Raw genomic sequence first — 23,831 nt, 5'->3', positions numbered from 1 at the left:
GGGATTCTCCAGGCAAGAATACTGGAGTGGGTTGCCATTCCCTTCTTCAGGGGATCCAGACCCAGGGATCAAACCCGGGTCTTCTACATTGTGGACAGATTCTTTACCATCTGAGCCATCAGGGGAGCCCCAGTACAAAGGTTTTCACCCAAAATTCACAGAAGAGTAGTCAAATGGTTTATGGCCCGTCCAGGTGATGGAATAGGATTCAGATGGCAGAGAAATGGTGAGGAATTGTCAGTGACATGCAGATTCACACAGCCCATGGTATGTTACATGAAAAACAGGATTCAAAGCCATGTCTGTAAAAAGATGGCTCTAATATATGATTATATTATAAAATATCTGATTTTCTTTATTTGTTGATAAATTTATCTATTTTGTTTATGTATTTGTACAGGATCAGAACATGAATTACCGTTGATTTTTTCCCCTTCTTTACCTTATTCTGCATTTCCTTTTTTTAATATTTATGTATTTGGCCGCACTGGGTCTTAGTTGCAGCATGTGGGATCTAGTTCCCATACTTGGATTGAACCAAAGCCCTCTGTATTGGGCATTCGGAGCCTTAGCCACTGATCCACAAGGAAGTCCCTATCTCGTATTTTCTAAGTTTTCTCCAACTACCAGAAGTGTGTGTTATATTTATGAACAGGAGAAAACAGACGTATTTCAAACAGTGCCTCTGTGGGCCTTCTGCTCTGTCTGCGAGAGCTCTGGTGTGGGGATAGACATCCGCGGGACCTCTGACGCACTGGGCTTCGTTGTCTGGCCATCTAAGGTACTGAGCATCCTTCCCTGAACTGTCTAGGTAGTGATGATGGGGTCCAGGCCCGCGTTCCTTCCTGTCTCTTGCAAATGCTGCTGTCTCGGTTTTCAGCTGAGTGTCGACCAGACCAGCCGTAGCCTTCTGCCCAGACTTGTGCCGACTCCACAGGGCGAGGGTGACCTCATTTACTTTGGGTGGAGCCGGAGAAGGGGGCTGGGAACTGCATGTGGTGAAGGTTTCAGTTCCAATGTGCTTTTGCTGCATAGCCAATACCTACAGCTGGATTCTCTGTTTCTTTACTCAAAAGCAAATTGGCCTTGCAAGGCAAAAATGGTCATTCAGAAGTTCAAACTGTGTATGTGTGGTTTTTTATTTTTTTTAATTTTGGCCAAGAGGTTTGTGGTATCTTAGTGCCCCAACCAGGGCTTAAACCCAGGCCCTCAGCAGTGAAAGTGCCAAGTCCCAAACACTGGACCACCAGGGAAGTTCCCATTCTGTGTGTGTGTATATATACATGTATATATATGTATTTATATATACCAATTATTTATTTATTTGGATGTGCCAGGTCTTGGTTGCTGCACATGAGATCTAGTTGTGGTGTGCAAATCTTTAGTTACGACGTGGGAACTCTTAGTAGCACGCGGCATCTAGTTCCCTGGCCAGGGATGGAACTGGGGTCCCTGCATTGGGAATGTGGAACCTTAGCCACTGGACCACTGAGAAGCACCCCTGTACTGAATGTTTTCAACGTGGGTCACGTGATTCCTTTACGACTCAGACTCTGACCCTCGTCGTAGGGGCCGTCAGGGTCCCATCCATATGTCCTTTGCCTTCCTAGAGGGCTTCCTCATCTCTGGCTAAGACGGTCTCTGATCCTGGGAAGTGGGGCGCTTAGTCCACTCTAGGGCAGGCCAGGGGCATCAGATGGTTAGCGCCCCAGGCTAAGCCCTAAGTCCCTGAGGGATGGGAGTGAGTGTATGCACAGCCCTCAGTGGGATGTCTTTGAGACACGTTCCAGCAGACCTTCAGAGTTCTCAGAGGATGAAGCCGCGGGAGCCACAATAGAGACCTGCCGATGAGCATCTGCTCCGCTGTCTCCTTACCCTCTCTTCTCCACTCTCGCCTTCTGATCCTCAGTAAACCTCATGCACCAAAACCCTTGCCTCACTATGAGAGCCTCACTCCATGCATGCCTGACAACACGCTGAGTCATTTGGAACAAAATACATCACCTTTACCCTCCCACACCAAGGTGGAACTGGGGAGATCAAGTTCATTTACTGTATGGGCCATAAAGCAGGAAAGTACCCTAACTTCCAGTGATTTGAAACTCTCTCAGCTGGATATGAACAATGAATTGTTTCCTGTTGCTACAAAGAAAGAACCCATTCTGGACACTGGCTGGAAGAGAAAAAGAGAACCTACTTCATTTCCCTAAAGCATTGGAGACATCTCCTTCCAGGCCAGCAAGAGCTCTGAAAATGATTGTGCCCTAAAAATAGCAATTCTCACTCCTGAATGGGTTATAAAAACTGAAAGGGAGGGGGGTTTATTTTCATCTGCCTCCAGGGTAGCTGCTCAAAACGTCAGAGGGGATTATGCAATGAGTTGGTGCTGTCTTCTGCTTGGCAAAGCAGATCACTGCTCTGGGATGGGCTTTCAAGGTAATACAAGAGGACACATGGGGATCCATGCAAGGAGGGAAAGAAAGGGGTGAAGAGTGGGGAAAATGAAGAGAGGATTGGCAAGGGGATCACACTGAGGGCTTGTCTGATTTCCTGCTTACCTTGGAGAGCGCTCCACACTCACCCTCTGCACCATGCCCAGGAAAGCCCTGACTTGTCCACCCTGGCTATGACCTTCCCCACACCAGCCCTGGACTTGACCACTGCTGTAGAATTCACTACTGATTTAAAGTCCGCCTCTGACTGGTCCTTGGAGAAGACACAGGCTTTCCAGTGGCATCAAACACTCCAAGCTTCCTGGAAGAAGCCACTGAGGCCACACACAATCACAACTCAGTTTACACAGAGAGCTTCTTCAGTGGGGATTATACCAATGTCACTGCTGTTTATTGTGACTGGGGCACCAGCCCAGCCCAACACCTCCATGGGAAGTGACTGTAAGTCCCAAATAAAGACTTAGTTTTCTCATGTATCGAGACATTCAGAGGGAGATCATTCAAGCCTATCACAGTGCCCTAGGAACCTAGATCTGAAGGGAATTTCAGTCTATCTGCAGACAGAGCAGAAACTCTATGGGAAAAGTTGCCGTAGTAGGTTCAGTCAAAGCAAACTGTGCATTCTGCTTTAGCCAGTTTCTACTCACTCCAAATCCAGGCGCCAAAACGCCCCTAGCCCTTGGGTCCGCATGTAATACTCTGACTGTGTCAGCTGTTTACGTCCAGTTGTTGGACAGAGTGCCAATAATGTTAGGAATGATGCTTTAGGCCCTGCCCTGGTGGCTAAGACAATAAAGAATCCACCTGCAATGTGGGAGGCCTGGGTTCAATCACTGGGTTGGGAAGACCCCCTGGAGAAGGAAACGGCTACACATGCCAGTATTCTTGCCTGGAGAATTCCATGGACAGAGGAGCCTGGCAGGCTATATAGTCCATGGGGTCGCAAAGAGTCAGACATGACTGAGTAACTTTCACTTTCACTCAAAGTGTGGTCCACAGACCATCATCTGGGAGCTTGTTGGAAATATAAAATTTCCATCCTGACCTCTGAGATTCTGAATAAGAATCTGCGTGTTCACAAGATCCCTGGTAATTCAATACATATTGAAGTTTGGAAGCTCAGCCTTAACTGTTATCTTAAATCATGAATCATAAATCTAGCTCTCTTTGTTCATTCATTCATCTGTCTAATGATAATAATTTGGCTGCTGCAGCAGAAATGCCTGCCCCAACATACTTTCCCTTGCCTTCCTTTTTTATTATTTATTTATTTGGCTGTGTTTGGTCTTGGTTGTGGCATGTGAACTGTTAGTTGCAACATGTATGTTCTAGTTCCCTGACCAGGAATTGAACCTGGGAACCCTGCATTGGGAGCACAGATTCTTATCCACCGGAACATCTTGGAAGTCCCTTCCTTGCCTTCTTGATAACAGACTGTAATTTTACTTGGGGAAACAATACATCTGCCTGAAAGACCACATTTCCCAAGTATCCTTGTAGCTAGAAGAGGCTGTGAGAGTCTCATCAATGACATGTAGGAGATTCTCACCAATGACATGTAGGTGGAAATGTCTTTGGGACTAAAGGGAGGTCTCTGAAAACCAGGTGGTATATCCTTCTTTCCTCCAAACTGGTGTCTGTGACATGGACATCATGATTGGCCTTTAGAAGTCATCTTGGGACATGAGGTGACCTTGAGAAGGGAGGTCACAGGCTAAGAATGGTGGAACAGAAAGATGAAAGCTTATGCCCTAGGGTTGATATGCTCGGTCACGTCTGACTCTTTGCAACTCGCTGGACTGTAGCCCACCAGGCTCCTCTGTCCATGGAATTCTCTGGGGAAGAATACTGGAGTGGGATGCCATTTCCTACTCCAGGGGATCTTCCCAACCCAGGGATCAAACCTGAGTCCTTGCGTCACCTGCGTTGCCAGGTGAATTCTTTACTACTATTGTGTCCTAGAAGATACAGTGTAATTACTGTATCAGCTTGGATATACTGATATAGTATCATATACTTTACCATATGTTGTATATGTCCAGACTTCTTTTATGAAAAACTTATGTCTTTTATATACTTATTTTTAATATTTTTTATTTATTTATTTGGTTGCTCTGGGTCTTAGCTCTGGTACTCAGGCCCTTTGATCTTCCTTGCAGCATGGGGAATCTTTAGTTGAGGCATGCAGGATCTAGGTCCTTGCCCAGGAATTGAACTCAGGCCCCCTTGCATTGAAACCGCAGTCTTAGCCACTGGACCACCAGGGAAGTCCCTCTTAGAAGTATTTTTCAGATGACACTGATGAATGATAGTAGTTTTTTGTTTTATGCTTTCTATCTAAGGAGTCCCTATACATACTTAGTTTTATTTAATCCTCAATAGCCCTATGAGCCGTATTCAACCCATTCATTTATAGAGGAGAGAACTCAGATTCAGAGAGGTTGAGCAATGTGCCCAATGTCACACGGCCAGGAAGTAGTATTTATTTATTTATTGGCTGTGCTTTGAAGCTTTCAGGATCTTAGTTCCCTGACCAGGGATTGAACCCATGCCTTCTGCAGTGAAAACATGGAGTCCTAACCACTGGACTGCCAGGGAAGTCTCTGGCAGCAACTTTAATATCCCCTACATGCACAAACCTGTGGATGTTGAAACTTTATTTTCCATCACTTTTGGTTATTTTGGTGGATATTTTTTATGCAAGGTAATAAAAAAATTATGGTAGCTGTAGCCCACTAAAAATAAAAATTAGAATTACTATAAAACCATTAAACATTTTTTTTGGCAAGAGGTATGCTGTAGACCTTTTTACTGAGGCCAGTCTACATGTATTAAAGTGTCTAATGCGGGACTTCCCTGGTAGTCCAGCGGTGGAGGACCCACCTGCCATTGCAGGGGACATGGGCTTGATCCCTGGTCCAGGAACTAAGATCCCACATGCGTGGGGCAGCGAAGCCCATGCTGCACAACTCCTGAGCCCGTGCTCCACAACCGGAGAGCCCATCGCGATGAGAAGCCCACACACCACAGCCAGAGGGCAGTCCCCGCTCACCGCAACTGGAGAAAGCCCGCACAGCAGTGAGGAGCCAGCACAGCCAAAAATAAAGAAAGAAATAAGTTGTCAAAAGATTTTTTTAAAGTATATAATGTGCACCTCCTGAGTCAGAAACTCTGGGCTGGGGCTCAGCACTCTGTCTGAACAGGCTCTCCAGCCTGCTCTCCTGCTCACTCAGGGGTGGAAAGCACTGGACTATGCAAAGCCTACAAGTCACCTGTTAGAGTCCATAAGGTTCTTGTTCACTGTGAAATTCTATTTAGTGCCAGAGAGAGAAGAGTTTTAAGGGTTATTTAGGAAGCCTGGATGTCTATCTATACTATTCAATCAATAATAGTAGCATGGTGTGGAAAACGAACACGGACTTAGTTCAGCCATTTATTTGGAGAAGGAAATGGCAACCCACTCCAGTACTCTTGCCTGGAAAATTCCATGGACAGAGGAGCCTGGAAGGCTACAGTCTATGGGGTCGCAAAGAGTCGGACACAACTGAGTGACTTCACTTCTTTCACTTTCAGCCATTTATTAGCTATGTAGTTTGGGCAAGACACGATCTCTTTGAGCCCTAGTTAGTTTTTAAAAAAAAAAAATTTTTTTTTAAATTGTAGTGGTTTTTGCCATACATTGACATGAATCAGCCATGGATTTACATGTGTTCCCCATCCCGATCCCCCCTCCTGCCTCCCTCCCCATCCCATCCCTTGGGTCTTCCCAGTGCACCAGCCCTGAGCACTTGTCTCATGCATCCAACCTGGGCTGGTGATCTGTTTTTGTATACTTGTTTCAATGCTGTTCTCTCTGAACATCCCACCCTTGCCTTCTCCCACAGAGTCCAAAAGTCTGCTCTGTATATCTGTGTCTCTTTTTCTGTTTTGCATATAGGGTTATCGTTACCATCTTTTAAAATTCTATATATATGCCTTAGTATACTGTATTGGTCTTTATCTTTCTGGCTTACTTCACTCTGTATAATGGGCTCCAGTTTCATCCATCTCATTAGAACTGATTCAAATGAATTCTTTTTAATGGCTGAGTAATATTCCATAGTGTATATGTACCACAGCTTCCTTATCCATTCTTCTGCTGATGGGCATCTAGGTTGCTTCCATGTCCTGGCTATTATAAACGGTGCTGCGATGAACATTGGGATACACGTGTCTCTTTCAGATCTGGTTTCCTCGGTGTGGATGCCCAGGAGTGGGATTGCTGGGTCATATGGCAGTTCTCTTTCCAGTTTTTTAAGGAATTTCCACACTGTTCTCCATAGTGGCTATATTAGTTTGCATTCCCACCATAGTTTTTTTAAAAAAATATTTATTCATTTATTCGACTGCCTTGGGTGTTAGTTGCAGTGTATAGGATCTTTAGCTGTGGCATGTGGGATCTAGTTCCCTGACCAGGGATTGAATCCAGGCCCCCTGTTCTGGGAACACAGAGTCTTAGCCACTGGACCACCAGGCAGGTCCCAAGCCCTAGTTGCTTACAACTGCAAAATAATTATTAGTCCCTGTATTGGATCCTAGACTGCATTTGTATTTTGTTTGATATGCCCAGGGATTTTTCTTGTTTGTTCATTTGTTTTGAATTATTTGCTATGGTAGGGGCAATGAGTGGTCATCAAATATCCAACTGCTCCCCTTAATTTCCCTGTCTTCGTTGGATTCAAGCAACTCTATATGATCAGTGAACTGTGAATTGAAATGATGTGCGTCATCACCTGATCAAGGCACTTAGGAGCTGGTGTGCATTTTGCATCTCTTTCTCCCAGCAGTGGTAGTCTTGGAAACCATCTACAGAGGTGGCATCATCACAAGATAAAGGGATCCTGGCTCCCTGAGTCACCAGATAAGAGAATCCTCTTGACCTGCATCTGAGTTTGTGCTGAGCCAGTGACATTTGAGGGTTCGTTTGTACTACAGCATAGCTTAATCTATCCTGACTAATATGGTTGAAGTGAAGTGAAGTTGCTCAGTCGTGTCCGACTCTGCGACCCCGTGGATTGTAGCCTCCAGGCTCCTCTGTCCATGGGATTCTCCAGGCAAGAATACTGGAGTGGGTTGCCATTTCCTTCTCCAGGGTATCTTCCCAACCCAGGGATTGAACCCTGGTCTCCCACATTGGAGGCAGACGCTTTAACCTCTGAGCCACGTTAGTGACACTTAAAAATTGAGAATTTTTATATGACGAATCTGAATCTTGGGGGGCTTGAATTCCTAAATGGCAGTAATTGTTCAGAGCTGAGGGATGGTGCGTGGGTGGGCACGCACTCTCTATTTCATCCCAGTCCTCATCATTTCCTGAAGGAAACCCTGACGACGCAGCTGAATGTCAGTTGCTACTTGACATCACTTTTGTGTAGTCATTTTCTTATACCTAAGAGGAAAGTGAACTATCTGTGAGTGTATATCCCACAGAAATGGGAAAATTAAATATATGAGAGCTGTATATTTAAGGACAGTTATAAAAGGGTTGTGCTCTTTGTGTAAGAGAAATCTAAATGTTGAATTTGTAAACTGTGTATATAGTCAGGGCTCCCAAGGTGGCACTGGTGGTAAAGAACCCGTCTGCCAGTGCAGGAGACATAAGAGAGGCGGCTTTGATCCCTGGGTTGATAAGATCCCCTGGAGGAGGAAATGGCAGCCCACTGCAGTATTCTTGCCTGGAGAATCCCATGAACGGAGAAACCTGGTGGGCTACAATCCATGGGGTCCCACAGAGTTGGACACGAATGAAGAAGCTGAGCACACATGTGTAGAGTCAGGAAATCCCTGGCGGTCCAGTGTTTAGGATGACACTTTCTCTGCTGTGGCCCCTGGTTTGATCCCTGGTGTGGGAACTAAGATCCTGCAAGCTAGGTAGCATGGCCAAAAAAAGGGAAAGTTAAAAAGAGAATAAAGTGTGTCTGTGTTGAAAGAAGACAATGTAACATGCTACTCCAAAGTGACCCATAGGAAGAGTTATGATGGGTGTAGAGCAAGATGCCTGCTGCAGAAGTTACTAAGTGAAAAATGGTGCTTACATTTCCCAGGTGTTCCTTTCGATTGTGAATAAAGTAAATGATACTGCCGTGCAATGCAGTCACCTCTGATGTGAGCAAACTGCAGTACCCCACTCACTTCACTTGGGTGCCTGCCTAATCCCTAGAGGTGCTTGATCTGTGAGGACTGAAAAAAACAATGTATGAGTATTGCTAAGGTGGAATGAAGAATGTCTAGCTTGGTACCTGGCATGTAATTGATTCCAAAAATGTTAGTTTTGTTTATTTATCCTGATCCTAGAAAAGAACACTGGCATCTTTTGGGTTGGCCAAAAAGTTCTTTTGGGTTTTTCTGTAAGACAGTACAGAAAAACTTGAATGAACTCTTTGACCAACCCAATATTTCCAACTTTACTCAGAAGCCCAACAGTTCAATGTGGACATAAAATCAAGAAGACCAACAAAATGGGTTGTGCCTAACAAGATAAGGAGACCAAGGGTGAAAGCAAAGCCAGGAGTGATGTCTTTATCAGGAGAGAAGAAAAAGATTTAAATTCTTCAGTCTAAGAAAATAAAGGCTGGGACTTGCCTAGTGGTCCAGTGGTTAAGACTCCATACTTCCATTGCAAGGGGCATAGGTTTGATCCCTGCTCGGGGAACTAAGACCCTGTACGCTGCAAAAAGAAACGAACGACTGAGAGGAGACACAACTGAAACCATAAAATCTTAGACAGAAGGTGTGAAAAGCGAGAATTTGTTCAGGATATATTTCTACTGCCTCTGCCCTACCTCCGTGGATGGGAACACAGAACCTCCCCATCCCATGGATGCTGGGCTTGGCCATGTGGTTTGTTTTGGTCAATGGAGTGTGGGCAGGGCTGTATACCATCAATTGTGTGTGTGTGTATGTGTTTGTGTGTGTGTGAGCTCTGCCCCCAGGCCTCTGGAAGCTTCTGACCTCCACCAGGAGAAGAACATGAACCGAGTAGCCACTTACCCTCAGCCTGTACCACCAAATGAGCCCTGTGGAGCAGACCCACAGTCTGGAACCAATTCCAGCTGACCTGCAGACCCACAGATGCACACTTGGTGTCGTTTGTGCTGAGTTACGGGGTGCCTTTTCATGCAGCATTATTGCAACAAAAGCTGGTCACTCTGGAGGGTACAGATGGCGAGAAACTTTTATTATTCCCCAAATGCCAGGACCAGGCATCTAGACATTGTTCTATGGGAAACTTCAAAAGAGAAACCATTTCTACCTGGTCCCACATCTTTTTTAAAATTTTGGCCACATTGTGTGGCATGCGGGATCATGTTCCTCAACCCGCAGCCCCCCGTCTTGGGAGCCTGGAATCTTAACCATTGGACCACCAGGGACGTCCTGAGTCCCTCTTCTTTAAAGCCTTCTTTCACTCTCAATGTCCCTGCTCTCCGTTGCTCTCGATTATTTTCAATCATACTCTGTGGGTAGATTTTCCCATCTTTTTATCTTCTCAAAAGGAGCTGCTCTTTGGGCTATTCCCCCAAAAAAGCAGAGTTTTGCTTCCTCTCTAATGATGCTAGTAATCAAAGCTAATAATAGACAGAGCTTTCTTTTTTAGATAATTTTCATTTATTTATACATTTTGGCAGTTCTGAGTCTTCGTTGCTGTGTGTGGGCTTTCTCTAGTTGCAGTGAGCAGAGGCTACTCTCTCGTTTCAGAGCGTGGGGATTTCATTGCAGTGCCTTCTCTTATTGTGGAGCACAGGCTCTAGGCTCATGGGCCTCAGTAGTTGTGGCCAGCGGGCTTAGCTGGTCTGTGGCATGTGGAATCTTTCTGGATCAGGGATAGAACCCATATCCCCTGCATTGCCAGGCGGATTCCTATCTGCTGTACCACCAGGAAAGTCCTAAACGGTGCTTTCTATTAGGTAGACAATGTTCTAAGGGCTTGACGAAGTTGAACTCACTTAATTTTCACAGCCATCCTATGTGGATTCACTGTTTATTCATTTCCATTTTATAGATAAGGAAACTGAGGCAACAAAATCTAAGTGATGGCCCCAACCAGCACAGGATTAATCATTAAACAGTGAGGATTCAACCCTGGTAGTTTGACCCAACATTCCAAGCTTTTCCTATTGTCTTTTCCTTTTCACTGGTGGGTTAAATGAATCAACAAATCTACATTAACATTAGTCATGCAGAATTGGTTTATTACCTCCTCAGATATCATAAGGCCATAACTCATTATGTGTGTAGATTGCTCTGAAGAAATGAATCTAAGGATGGAATTTTGCCCTGTAACACGTCACTAAGGAGATAATGTAAAGGTGATATTTTTTTCTCATGCCCTGTAGATCACACTTTAATTTTAAGGAGGTCAAAGAATTAGCAAACTCAGACTTTAAAAGAAGAAATTTTTGCAGAAAAGGCAAGTGAATCTTATTTTTGGACCGTGTGTCCCTCTCATGGAGGACATGCAAACCTGATGACCGTCAACTGCACACCCGAGTGCTGGAGTGGGGGCTGTCCTACCAGTGCCCCCCAGGACCATGGGCTCCACCCCTCCTGCTTGTGTGGATACTGGCAGCTTCGGTTCCGTGTCCCTGCATCGTATCCAGATACAAAATTCCACCTTCTCGGTGGTTCCTGCAAAAATACCAGTGAGATGAAGGATGTGACTTTTTTCTTTTTTTTTAACTGAAGACGTGTTAAGACACAGAGGAGTCACTAAAAATGCAACCTCCACTATCTCATGAGGTCCCCGAGCAGTGCCTCAGGTCACCCCCCTTTTCAAACCCACGACACCCTCTGTACATGAAGCCTTGGGTGGGCTGTCCTCAGCTCTGGCTGCTTCTTGCAAGAGGACCAGCCCACCAAGCCATCTGTTTCTCCAGCTTTCAGTCACCTCTCCCCTAAAATTCTGATAAGTCCAATTTCTCTATCTTATTACAGTTGTTTAGTTGCTCAGTCATGTCCAACTCTGTGACTTCATGAACTCTAGTCCATCAAGCTCCTCTGTCCATGGAATTCTCCAGGCAAGAATACTGGAGTGGGTTGCCACTTTCTTCTCTAAGGGATCTTCCTGACCCAGGGATTGAACTTGTGTCTCCTGCATTGGCAGGTGAATTCCTTACAGCTGAGTCACCAGGGAAGCCCATCCTGTTACAGTAAGAAGTACTAAAGGAAGTGGTGGGCTACGATACCATCCTCCCGCAAGAAGATCTCAAAATGAATAAAATAGTCAGCAAAATTTGTGGATATGGGATTAATATACGAGGAGCAATAGCATGCTGATTTACCTGCAACCAACAAGGACATAACCTTTATTATTAGTCCATTAATAAATAATGCATAATAACAAATGAATCAGTGCTGTAAGCATATTTACCACAGCTATAGGGTGTAGTGTGCTAAAATGCTTCAGTCATGTCCAACTCTTTGCGACCCTGTGGACTGCAGCCTTCCAGGCTCCTCTGTCCATGGGATACTCCGGGCAAGAATACTGGAATGGGTTGCCATGTCCTCCTCCAAGGGATAGGGTACCTCGTGATAAGTCTAATAAAAGATACCTAGCAGATCAATTTAGCTCTTCTTTTGAGGGAGAATGGATTAAATAAACTGGATTATTCGTACAGTCAAATTCTATGGTATAGCAATTAAAATGAATGATCCAAGACCCTCCTATATGTCTACATGACTCAATCTTGAAAGAATAATGTTGAGTAAAAAAAGCAATCTGTAAAATGTACACATAGTATATAGCCTTCATGTAAAAATTTAAAACATACAGTTGAATATATAAATATGTATCTGCATGAGAATGAAATTCACCTGTTTTTAAGATGAGACTATCTCTAAAGAAAGAATTTGAAAAGGATGACAGTAGAGTGGACTTTCTTTCCAAAATTCTAAGGTTATATACTTTAAATGTACAGTCTTGTGTGTCAAATATATTCAATAAAAAATTCTAAGCAGGAAGGACATCTATGGTGATATGTTACTTTTATATAATATGCATATTATTAGTGCATATTAATATAACAATATATATATTGATTTTTGTATTTATATGTTTGAAATATTTTATAATTAGAAATTGAAATAGAAATTTTATATGGGTTCAAAAAGAACCCATGGGTTTTCAGACAATGCTGAAAAACCTTTCATCTTCTTTAATGACATGTTTTTGCTCTAATCATATCTATTTCTTAATCTCCAAGACAAAAAATATGTTATAAAATAAGAGATCAAACTCCTTGATTGAAATTTTATCATCATGGGAGGATCAGATTAAATGTGCAATGATTTACCCTTATTTTGAGAGCTTTTGAGATAATCCTGAAACAGGGCAAGTTGACTTATCACTCCTGCACCTCACTTTTCAGATCTAGTGGCTGAACTAAGAGGTCTAACATTTACGAGCTCCTAGAACCCTAAGCTCTTTGTGTGAGCTTAGAACTCAGATCAGCTTGCGCAGAGGGGCGTGCTCCTGGCAAAGGTTAAAAGCAGTCTCTTTCTGTCAGATGGAGAGAATGAAGCAGGGACTGCTCAGAGAACAGAGGACAATGTGCAGAGGAAATCCACACCTAGACTTGGCAGAGCTATTTAAACTGGCCATGAGGAGAGGGATGCCGAGGATGTCAGTCCTGCAGGTAAGACGATGACTGCCCTGTCCTCTTTGACAAGGGCAGCATTTAGGGAACAAGCATATTTCCTTTGTTCTTAAGTGTGGGGCTATTTTGAATTCTACTTTAACATGCATACGAATCTCATGAACTATAGTAAAAATTGGATGGTGGTTTACATATTCTATGAATTCAATGGGCTTCCCAGATGGTTCAGTGGTAAAGTATCTGCCTGCCAATGCAGGAGACGCAGGTTCGATCCCTGGGTCAGGAATATCCCCTGGAGAAGATCCCACTTCAGTATTCTTGCCTGGAGAATCCCATGGACAGAAGAGCCTGGTGGGCTACAGTCCATGTGGTCACAGAGAGTCAGACGCAACGTAGTGACTGAGCATGCACACATGCATAAATTCAATAGTTGCAATTTTAGTGCTCGGGCCTGGTGCACTGGGAAGACCCAGAGGGATCGGGTGGAGAGGGAGGTGGGAGGGGGGACTGGGATGGGGAATACATGTAAATCCATGGCTAATTCATTTCAATGTATAACAAAAACTACTGTAATGATGTAAAGTAATTAGCCTCCAACTAATAAAAATTTAAAAGAAAAAAAAATAGTTGCAATTTTGTTTGAAATGACTCTTATAATGGTATCATGGTCATGTCTTTAAAGGAAAAAACCCTTAGTTTTTAAAGATATGTATTGACATATTTATGGGTGAAATAATATTATGTCTTGGATTTGATTTAACGTGATTCAGAGATGGAAGAAGAGGGGCGAGAGTCAAACTAAAATAAGACTGGCCATGTGTTGGTAACTAGTGAAGCTGGCCACCACTTGCCTGGGGCATTTTCCTGATGTGTTACCACAACATCTTGTCTGAACTGATCTGCTTGACATGCAATGACAAACTTTTAAATCAGCATTGAAGTTGATTTTATAATCATCAAATTCTAAGATGTTTTCAAAGAAGATTGGAATTTTCAGCATAGCCTTTCATATTGGATGAACCAGTAGAGCATGTCTTATGGAAAAAAATGAACTCAGATTTGTTAAGTACCTATAAGGTGGCAGATACTGCTTGAGTTTCACTATTCTTTTTTTTTTTTTTTTTGAGTTTCACTATTCTTAAAACATGCTTATTTGGTTGCAATGTATCTTTGTTGCAGCACACAGGATTTTCAGTCTTTGTTGCGGCATGCTGGATACATATATATTTTTTCAGTTGTATCATGCAGGGTCTTTTGCTGTGGCACGTGGCATCTTTTTTAGTTACAGCATGAAAACTCTTAGTTGTGGCATTTGTAGGATCTAGCTCCCTGACCAGAGATCAGACCTGGGCCCCCTGCATTGGGAGTTCAGAGTCTTAGCCACTGGACCACCAGGGAAGTCCCTGAATTCACTGTTTTTTATTTTCAAAACATTGATTTAACTAGAAATACATATTATCATCTCCATGGTAGAAATGAGAAAGCTTGACCTTGCCCAGGTCATGTTGCTGACATGTTTGGAGTCAGGATTCTAGTCTGCAGGTGAATAAATCCAAAGTATGTGTTCTTCTTGCCACATATCCTTGATTTGTGGTCCAGCAGTAGAGATACCCATCTGGAAGCTTGTTAGGGATGTAGATGCTCAGGCCCCATCCCAGTCCTACTAAATCAGAATCTGCTTTTTAACAAGGTTCCCAAGGAACTCATGTGCACATTTAAACCATTTCAACATTGAGAAACCCTGCTGTACAAAATACCTGATAAATTTATTTGAAATAACAGTAAATATTTCTAATGTTTATTGAATCCTCATTATATGTCAGATTTCATTTACCACTTGTAACTCTATTAGAGACTTTAGATTTGAAGCAATTCCAAGGTCACACAATTAGTAAGTGGTGGAGTCTAGATCTGAGTGAAATTGGTCTGACTCTGGAGCCTGGCCTGTAACCCATGACCCCACCCACGTCACTCTGAACACTGAATCCAAACACTTTATTTCATCTAAATGATGCAGATTTGCTATCTAGATCACTCTTTTTCATTAACATTGTTTAGTCGAATACTTAGGTTGGATCATGTGGACAATGATCTAAAATGTCAGGCTCATTATAATATTGCTGCTGTTTAAAGCAAAATTTTAAACCATGAGATCATATGGTCAATATACCTCTTAGACTAAAGCCAGTATATTAAAAAATATGTATGTGTGTACCAGAGTAAAAATTCTAGTAGGTTATCTGGCTATTCATCATTTACCAATGAAATGAAATACAAGTTTGATTCTTTGACGCAATCCTGAGATTTACAGAGGAAGAATCAGATAGGACACTCTGCTTCCTGATGTCACCTTTGTAGTACTCAGGAACGCTAATTTTCGGTTTCCTTTATTTCTTTCCATTGTGCAGCATGCAGGATCTTAGTTCCCTGACCATGGATCAGAGCCGCACCCCCAGCAATGAGTCCTAACCTCTGGACCTCCAGGGAAGTCCCTCTGTTTTCTAATAGTAAGAATTTCAAGATCATTAGAATCTTCTTAAGGGCTTCCCAGGTGGTGCTAGTGGTAAAGAACCCGCCTGCCAATGCAGGAGATGTGAGTTTGATCCCTGAGTCGGGAAGATCCCCTGGAGGAGGGCATGGCAGCCCACTCCAGTGTTCTTGCCTGGAGAATTCCATGGACAGAGGAGCCTGGTGGGCTACAGTCTATAGGGCTGCAAAGAGTGGGACATGACTGAATCGATTTAGCATGCACTGAATCGATTAAGAATCTCAAACACCTCCAAATAAACAACTTTTTAATTTTACATGGTGTAAAATAACTGATTCATTTTGCTTATTAGAAACTTCCCACTGGGCACCTCTTTCATCCTCTTTCCCATGTGGGGAAAAAAGAAATGAACATAATGTTTTTGTTGGTGCAGAATATAATAGGTTATACTCCTAGGCTTACTTTTAGTCAAAGCAATAAGAAACCATAATTAGCTCTAGACTAAAGTAGACTAAATTGTTATGAATATGAAATTACCTGCAGCCCCAAAAGACAGCACATTTCTAAAAGCACCATGGAATAAAAAGGCGGGGGGGAAATGCCATGGAATTTCCTATTTTTTTGCCTCAGGTAGAGCCCCCAGAGTAGAAAAATGGAATGACCTTGATGATCTAGTGTTGGCAGATCTCAATCTATAAAGTCAGTTATTAAATATATTCTCCTTTAGGGAGTTAGGGTGGCAGAGTCTAATTCTGGAAATCTAAGAAGTAAGCCGCATTGAAATCACTATTCCTTTAAAAAGGTAATGGACTTGAACTTGAGAGCATCTGATTACAAGGAAATGAGATCCTCCCAAAACATATGTAATAAGTATCCAGCTAGCAATACATTAATCAGTGGACCTTTCTCTTTCTTCTTTTTGGTGGTAAAGAACAGATTAAAACAACAATGACAACTAAGCATTCTAAAAATCCTATTTATTCGGTATTAAAAATATATAAGTAGAAAATTAAAATGCTTAGATAAACATCCCTCTAGCGTAAAAGATAAGTCCCTTTGTTTTCCCTGTGTCATCGAGCATCTACTCCCTGTGAAAATGGATTGATTTACAGGTTTTCACCCTCTCATTCATCACCCATTTTTCCAGGAATGAACATGGGAATTGTTCTGAGGAGCTCAGCCTGAAATGAAAAGAGAATTCTAATTATTGCTTTATTCTGGAATTTAAAAAAATATTCAGAGCATAGTATTTTTCAATGATATATTTCAAAGCAAATGAAGCATTTTTTCTTTGTAAACTGTGATCCTCAGGTATGCTTATACATAAACACACACATATGCATACACAAGCAATTTTTTTTTTTTTTTTTAAAGAAAGAAGGGCATGGATTTCAATTTCAACCAGAAATAGAAGAGATTCTCTTTCAGGTGTTTTCCATGAAGGGGGAAAAACACCTAAGAAAGTCTGTCCCTGTTTTCTCCTCTCAGGTGTCTCCCCCTCTCTTTCTTTGTCTAAGACATGAAGTTCTTTCAGGGCTCACCTGATAAAAATCCGAGTGAGTGTTAGGAGAGAGATTAGGTGTGTAATTTAGAGGGACTGGTGAATGAAATGTGAATTAAATACCCATCATTGCATTCATTCTAAGGAGGTACTTAGAATGAGAGAAACACAACTCAAAGGAAAGCAAAAAAAGCAAGATTAGGCATATTTCCCCTCTAATTGGGTCCCTGGATCTCCTGCTGGGAAACTTTGTAAGCAGAGACTCTGCCAATTCTAGAATTACTGCTTTTTCTCAAACATCAGGGTATTACAAAAAAAAAAGAAAAATCATATATTATGTAGGGGACTCTTGAACCTCTTTTATTGTTTGAAAGGGGTCACTTATGGCCTTGCTTATTTCCTCTTTCTTTTGGCTTTTCAGCTGGCATTTGTGTCCACTGTGATTGCCAGCATTTGGCGCAGTGGGCGAAACAAGTCTTGTTTGAAAATCTGCCAGAGACAGCCGGCGGGAGCTGGTGCAAGAGGAAGCAGCTCGAGGGGCGGCTGCTTTGTCCCAGTTGTCAAACACAGAGGGAGCCGTCCCTGGCAGAAAGAGGAAGTGGCCTGCACCAGCCCCACCCCCACCTCAGCGCTCCATCCCTCAGCCCTCCAGAAGGTTCTCCTCCCTGACCAGTTCTCTGCAGAGCTCTTGTGCTGACAAATGATCACTTTTCTTGAGAAAAATAAAACCTAACTATATGGCCTTGAGGAAGCTGATGAGTAAGCAGGAGATGATGGTTGACAGAGAGGAGACAGAGCTGCTCAGTGATGGAAAACCGGAGAGAGGAGCTGTCTCCTCTCTAACTAGTGTTCCATTTTCCACTTCCAGGCTCCGTGGCTCAGCTGAATTAGAAACCAAACTAAAAAGGATATCTGGGGTACACCCCGGGGTATCGCAGCAGGATCTAAGACTTCCTCATACGACAGCAGGATACTATTATTGAGAAACCTAGAGAGGCCCAGAGCCTCTTAAGAAAAGGTAAATCAGTATTCAGGCAGCATCTTAAAGTAGCAAGAGAATGTGGAATACATTTTAGAAGGATTTGGGTTCAGTGGTAAAGAATCCGCCTGCCAATGCAGAAGACTCAAGAGCTCCAGGTTCCATCCATGGGTCAGGAAGATCCCTTGGAGGAGGAAGTGGCAACCCACTCCAGTATTCTTGCCTGGAAAATCCCATGCACAGAGGAGCCTGGTGGACTACAGTCCATGAGGTCACAAAAAGTCAGACAATTGAACGCTCATGTGCACACACACACACACACATATCAAAAACCGGCTAGCATATTGTAAAAGAGAGCTCCTGCTTTCAAGTATTGAAGAATTTTTTTGTATTCCTTTTTCCTCTTGAAATGCACAAACACCATCATCATCATCCCCATCATTATCCTGAAATTTTAGAAACCTGGTGACAAAGACTAAATCTGTTCCTTTATTCATAACTTCAACAAATCTTGTGCTACGTTCTAGGCACAAAGTGCTCTGGGGTACATTAGTGAAGAGCTTAAGTTGTAATAAATAAGTAAATTCTATACAGTCCCTTTGTATCTGTGGGTTCCACATCCACATATTCAACCAACCTCGGATTAAAAGTATTTGGAAAGGGAATTCCCTAGTGGTCCAGTGGTTAGGACGCCACACTTCTACTATAGGACTGCCAAGGGCATGGCTCAGTTCAGTCGCTCAGTCCTGTCCAACTCTTTGTGATCCCATGGACTGCAGCACACCAGGCTTTCCTATCACCAACTCCCGGGGCTCGCTCAAACTCACATCCATTGAGTTGGTGATGCCATCCAACCATCTCATTCTCTGTCGTCCCCTTCTCCTCCTGCCTTCAGTCTTTCCTAGCGTCAGGGTCTTTCCCAGTGAGTCAATTCTTCACATCAAGTGGCCAAAGTATTTGAGCTTCAGTCTCAGTATCAGTCCTTCCGATGAATATTCAGGACTGATTTCCTTTAGGATTGGCTGGTTTGATCTCCTTGCTGTCCAAGGGACTCTCAAGAGTCTTCTCCAACACCACAGTTCAAAAGCATCAATTCTTTGGCACTCAGCTTTCTTTATAGTCCAACTCTCACATCCATACATCACTACTGGAAAAACTGTAGTTCTGACTAGATGGACCTTTGTCGGCAAAGTAATATCTCTGCTCTTTAATATGCTGTCTAGGTTAGTCACAACTTTTCTTCCAAGGATCAAGCATCTTTTAATTTCATGGCTGCAGTCACCATCTGCAATGATTTTGGAGCCCAAGAAAATAAAGTTTGTCACTGTTGCCACTGTTTGTCCTTCTATTTGTCATGAAGTGATGAGACTGGATGCCATGATCTTTGTTTTTTGAATGTTGAGTTTTAAATGAGCTTTTTCATTTTCCTCTTTCACTTTCATCAAGAGGCTTTTTAGTTCTTTGCTTTCTGCCATAAGGGTGGTGTCATCTGCGTATCTGAGGTTATTGATATTTCTTCCAGCAATCTTGATTCCAGCTTGTGCTTCATCCAGCCCAGCATTTTGCATGATGTACTCTGCATATAAGTTAAATAAGCAGGTTTACAATATACAGCCTTGGCGTACTCCTTTCCCTATTTGGAACCAGCGTGTTCCGTGTCCGGTTCTAACTGTTGCTTCTTGACCTGCATATAGGTTTCTCAGGAAGCAGGTCAGGTGGCCTGGTATTCCCATCTGTTTAAGATTTTTCCACAGTTTGTTGTGATCCACACAGTCAAAGGCTTTGGCATTGTCAATAAAGCAGAAATAGATGTTTTTCTGGAACTCTCTTGCTTTTTTGATGATCCAGTGGATGTTGGCAATTTGATCTCTGGTTCCTATGCCTTTTCTAAATCGAGCTTGAAGATCTGGAAGTTCACGGTTCACACACTGTTGAAGACTGGCGTGGAGAATTTTGAGCATTACTTTGCTAGCGTGTGAGATGAGTGCAATTGTGCAGTAGTTTGAACATTCTTTGGCGTTGCCTTTCTTTGGGATTGGAATGAAAACTGACTTTTTCCAGTCGTGTGTCCACTGCTGAGTTTTCCAAATTTGCTGACCTATTGAGTGCAGCACTTTCACAGCATCATCTTTCAGGATTTGAAATAACTCAGCTGGAGTTCCATCACCCATACCAGCTTTGTTTGTGGTGATGCTTCCTAAGGCGCACTTGACTTCACAGTCCAGGATGTCTGGGTCAAGGTGAGTGATCACACCATCGTGGTTATCTGGGTCGTGGAAATCTTTTTTGTATGGTTTTTCTGTGTATTCTTGCCACCTCTTCTTAACATCTTCTGTTTCTCTTAAGTCCATACTGTTTCTGTCCTTTATTGTGCCCATCTTTGTATGAAATGTTCCCTTGGTATCTCTAATTTTCTTGAAGAGATCTCTAGTCTTTCCCATTCTATTTCTTCCCTCTATTTCTTTGCATTGGTTGCTGAGGAACGCTTTCTTCTCTCTCCTTGCTGTCCTTTGAATTCTGCATTCAGATGGGTTATCTTTCCTTTTCTTCTTTGCCTGTTTGATGCCTAGTCTGGGTACTAGGATCCCATATGCCAACTGGTGTGGCCAAGAAAACAAACATTTGGGAAAAATCTCCAGAAAGTTCCAAAAACCAAAACCTGAATTTGCCTTGGTCAGACAACTATTTACATAGCATTTACATTGTATTTACAACTAGTTACATAGTATTTACAATATATTAGGTATTATAAGAAATCGAGAGATGATTAAGGGCTTCCTTGGTGGCTCAGCAATAAAGAATCTGCCTGCCAATGCAGGAGACAGATTTGATCCCTGGGTCAGGAAGATCTCCTGGATAATAAAATGGCAACCCATTCCAGGATTCTTGCCTCGGGAATCTTATGGACAGAGGAGCCTGGTGGGCTACCGTCCATGGGGTCGCAGAGTTGGGAATGACTGAGCGACTGTGAAAATGACATTTTCACTTTCAATATCTCCTTCATGCCAGAAGGGAACAGCTAAATCAAAGGGTTACACAATATGTTTAAAGAATAGCAGTGGCAGCACTGTGGCTGAGTAGGGAAATTGAGGGACCAATTAGAGCAGAAAAGTCCAGAGAGGCAATGGAGGCCAGATTCTGTAGACTTTGTGGGTCATTGTAAGGACTTCGGAGTTTACTTTGATTTAAACGAGGAACCACTATAGGATTTTGAGTAAAAGAGTAAAATGATATGATTTTTTTTTTTTTTTTTTTTGGCTAGCCTGTGAGGTCTTCGTTCCCGGACCAGGGATTGAACCCAGGCCACAGCAGTGAATGCCCTGAGCCCTAACCACTGGACCACCAGGGTACTCCTGGCTCATATTTTTAAAGGATCCTTCCAGCTGCTGTATTGAAGAGCCTTTTATAGCAATTCAGGCAAGAGATGATAGCTCACAGTCATACCAGAGGGTGAGTGATAAGAAGTTGGATTGTGGGTATATTTTAAAGGTGAAGACTTTTGGATTCCTGATGTATTCAATTGTGCGGTATGAAGGGAAGGGAGGAGTCAAGAATAACTTAGGCAATAAGGAACTGCTACCTAGTGGGTTAGGTCAGGGGTCCCCAACCCCCAGTCCTGGTCTGTAGCCTGTTAAGAACCAGGCCACACAGCAGGAGGTGAGTGGCAGGCAAGCAAGTGAAGCTTCATCTGTATATACAACTGCTCCTTATTACTCAAATCCGCCCCACCATCCATGGAGAAATTGTCTTCTTGAAACTGGTCCCTGGTGCCAAAAAGGTTGGGGATCACTAGGTTAGGTGATGGGTGAAATAGAATTTGCGGGGAGAGGTCAGATACTCAGTTTAAAGCATGCTGAGTTTGAGACTGCTGTTAGATATCCAAGTGAAGATGTGGAAGAAACAGTTTGATGCATTAATATGGAGTTCTAGATGGAGCTCTAGGCTGGAGAGAAAAATCTGGGAGATTTATCATACAGATGGAATTTAATGAGACTGTATGAGATCACCAAAGAACTGGGTATAGGTAGAGAAGAGGAACAAAGACTGAACCCTGAGCCATTAAGTGGTCAAGAAAATGAGGAAATGGTGGAGGAGACTGAGAAGGAACAGCTAGTGACACAGAAAAAAACTGCAAGAAAACATGGTGACCAGGAAGCCATGTAAAGAAGAATATCTAGAAAGGATGATCAACTATAGTATATGTTGCTGAAAAGCTACGATAGACAAGGAAGTAGAATTTACTATTGGATTTAGCAATAAGGAGATCATTGACTACAAGGATAAGAGCTTTTTCTGTGGAGTCATGGGGTAAAAATCTTATTGAAGTAAGTTCTAAGGCCAAAGGGGAAGAGGAATTGAAGATGGCATGTAAAGACAACTATTTTAAAGAGTTTCGCTACAAAAGGGAGAAAAGAAATTTAGTGGTAGCTGGTGAAGGAGTAGGGAGGGCCAAGAAAAAAATGATCAAGTTGAAATCAATAAATGATTATCTAGAGAAAGGGGGGGGGGGAGAATTGTTGGAGCAATGCCGTTGAGTGGTGGAAAGGAGATGGAATCCAGTGCAGAAGTGGAGCTGTTGGTTTAGTGTAAGAGTATGAATTATTTGCCTATGATAATTGGCAGGATAATTAGTATGACAGTGCAGAAACTGGAAGGGGTATGTGTGTTAGTGGAAATCTGTGGAAGTTCTAAAGGCTTCCAAGTAGAGAAAAGAAAAAAGACCACATAACAAAGGAGCAGGAATCAGAATGGCTTTGGATTTCTCAATGACAGCAGTAAAATCTAGCAGACAAGGGGTAAAGGCCTTAAAAAAACATAAGGGAAGATAATTTGCATCCTAAGAATTCTATACCCAGCCAAACTATCACTGAGTATAGACTACCTGCATTTTCAAACAGACAAGGTGAGCTGGCTATCTTCTGTTTGCTCCTCCTAACCCTTTTTGTGCTCAGATAGGTAAACCTGCATGGATTCCTTTGCTCGAGTTCTCTTGCCTTTTGGCTTCTGGTGGCTTTGGCAAATGTGAGACACTGGTGGGATACCTCAGGGCAGAAGAGAGGTCAGTGCTGTGTTCATTTACTCAAAGTCACAGATCTTGCTCATCATCAACACTCTTCTTATAGCTACAGTTCTCTGGATTCTAGTGAACATGGCTTCCTTTCTCCCTTCAGCCCTAAATCTTCCTGCTCTTGTTAACCCCATCTCTTAAGATCATTCACACCTTTATCAATTATTCCTTCATTAAGCTTTCACCTGGACCTTGATTGAATACAGGTCTCCCAAAACGTAGCCATACCCTATTTTTTTTCTCTCATAAAACCAACGGAGGAAGTTCTCCACTAAAATACGAAAGAAGACACAGGAATGAGGCAAACAGAATCCGCACAATGGTGAAAAGAGATTGCAGGATGACAGCTTTGTCTTAGGTAAACAGAACAACCAATTCTAATTGCAGCAGGCGGGATAGCAGTGACAGTGCAGGAATTTCACACCCGCTACGAGGTTTGTGGACCTGACCGAAGGAGGGAGAGAGACAGCGAGCGCGTGCGAGCGAGAGCTGTCCCCATGACACACCCCAAGGCGACCGGCTGCAGCCCAGGACTGCGGAAGGGATGGGGCTAGCGGCAATTAACCCGCAGAGCTTAGGACTGGCGCTGCAGCAGGGCGGGCAGCCGGGTAATCTGCGCACGCGCATCCCCGCCGTGCCGGCCAGCCTGCAGCGCACGCGCAATTCGCCCTCGCTAACTCCGTCAGTCCCTGCAGAGCCTGGGTCCCACCC

At 43.1% G+C, this 23,831-nt stretch overlaps 1 long non-coding RNA gene across 1 annotated transcript in view; it reads left to right on the top strand.

The window, feature by feature from the left end:
- LOC139031194 (uncharacterized) overlaps positions 1-18,080 on the top strand; it is a 79,655-nt gene extending 61,575 nt beyond the window's left edge. The window contains exons 5-6 of the long non-coding RNA XR_011483583.1: positions 12,995-13,123; positions 17,495-18,080. This is a non-coding gene — a long non-coding RNA (uncharacterized lncRNA). The remainder of the gene's footprint in view (positions 1-12,994; positions 13,124-17,494) is intronic.
- The last annotated feature ends 5,751 nt before the right edge of the window (positions 18,081-23,831 follow it).

Source organism: Odocoileus virginianus, chromosome 26 (genome assembly GCF_023699985.2).
Source record: "Odocoileus virginianus isolate 20LAN1187 ecotype Illinois chromosome 26, Ovbor_1.2, whole genome shotgun sequence".
NCBI lineage: Eukaryota > Metazoa > Chordata > Mammalia > Artiodactyla > Cervidae > Odocoileus > Odocoileus virginianus.
This window is presented reverse-complemented; position numbering and strand designations above follow the sequence as displayed.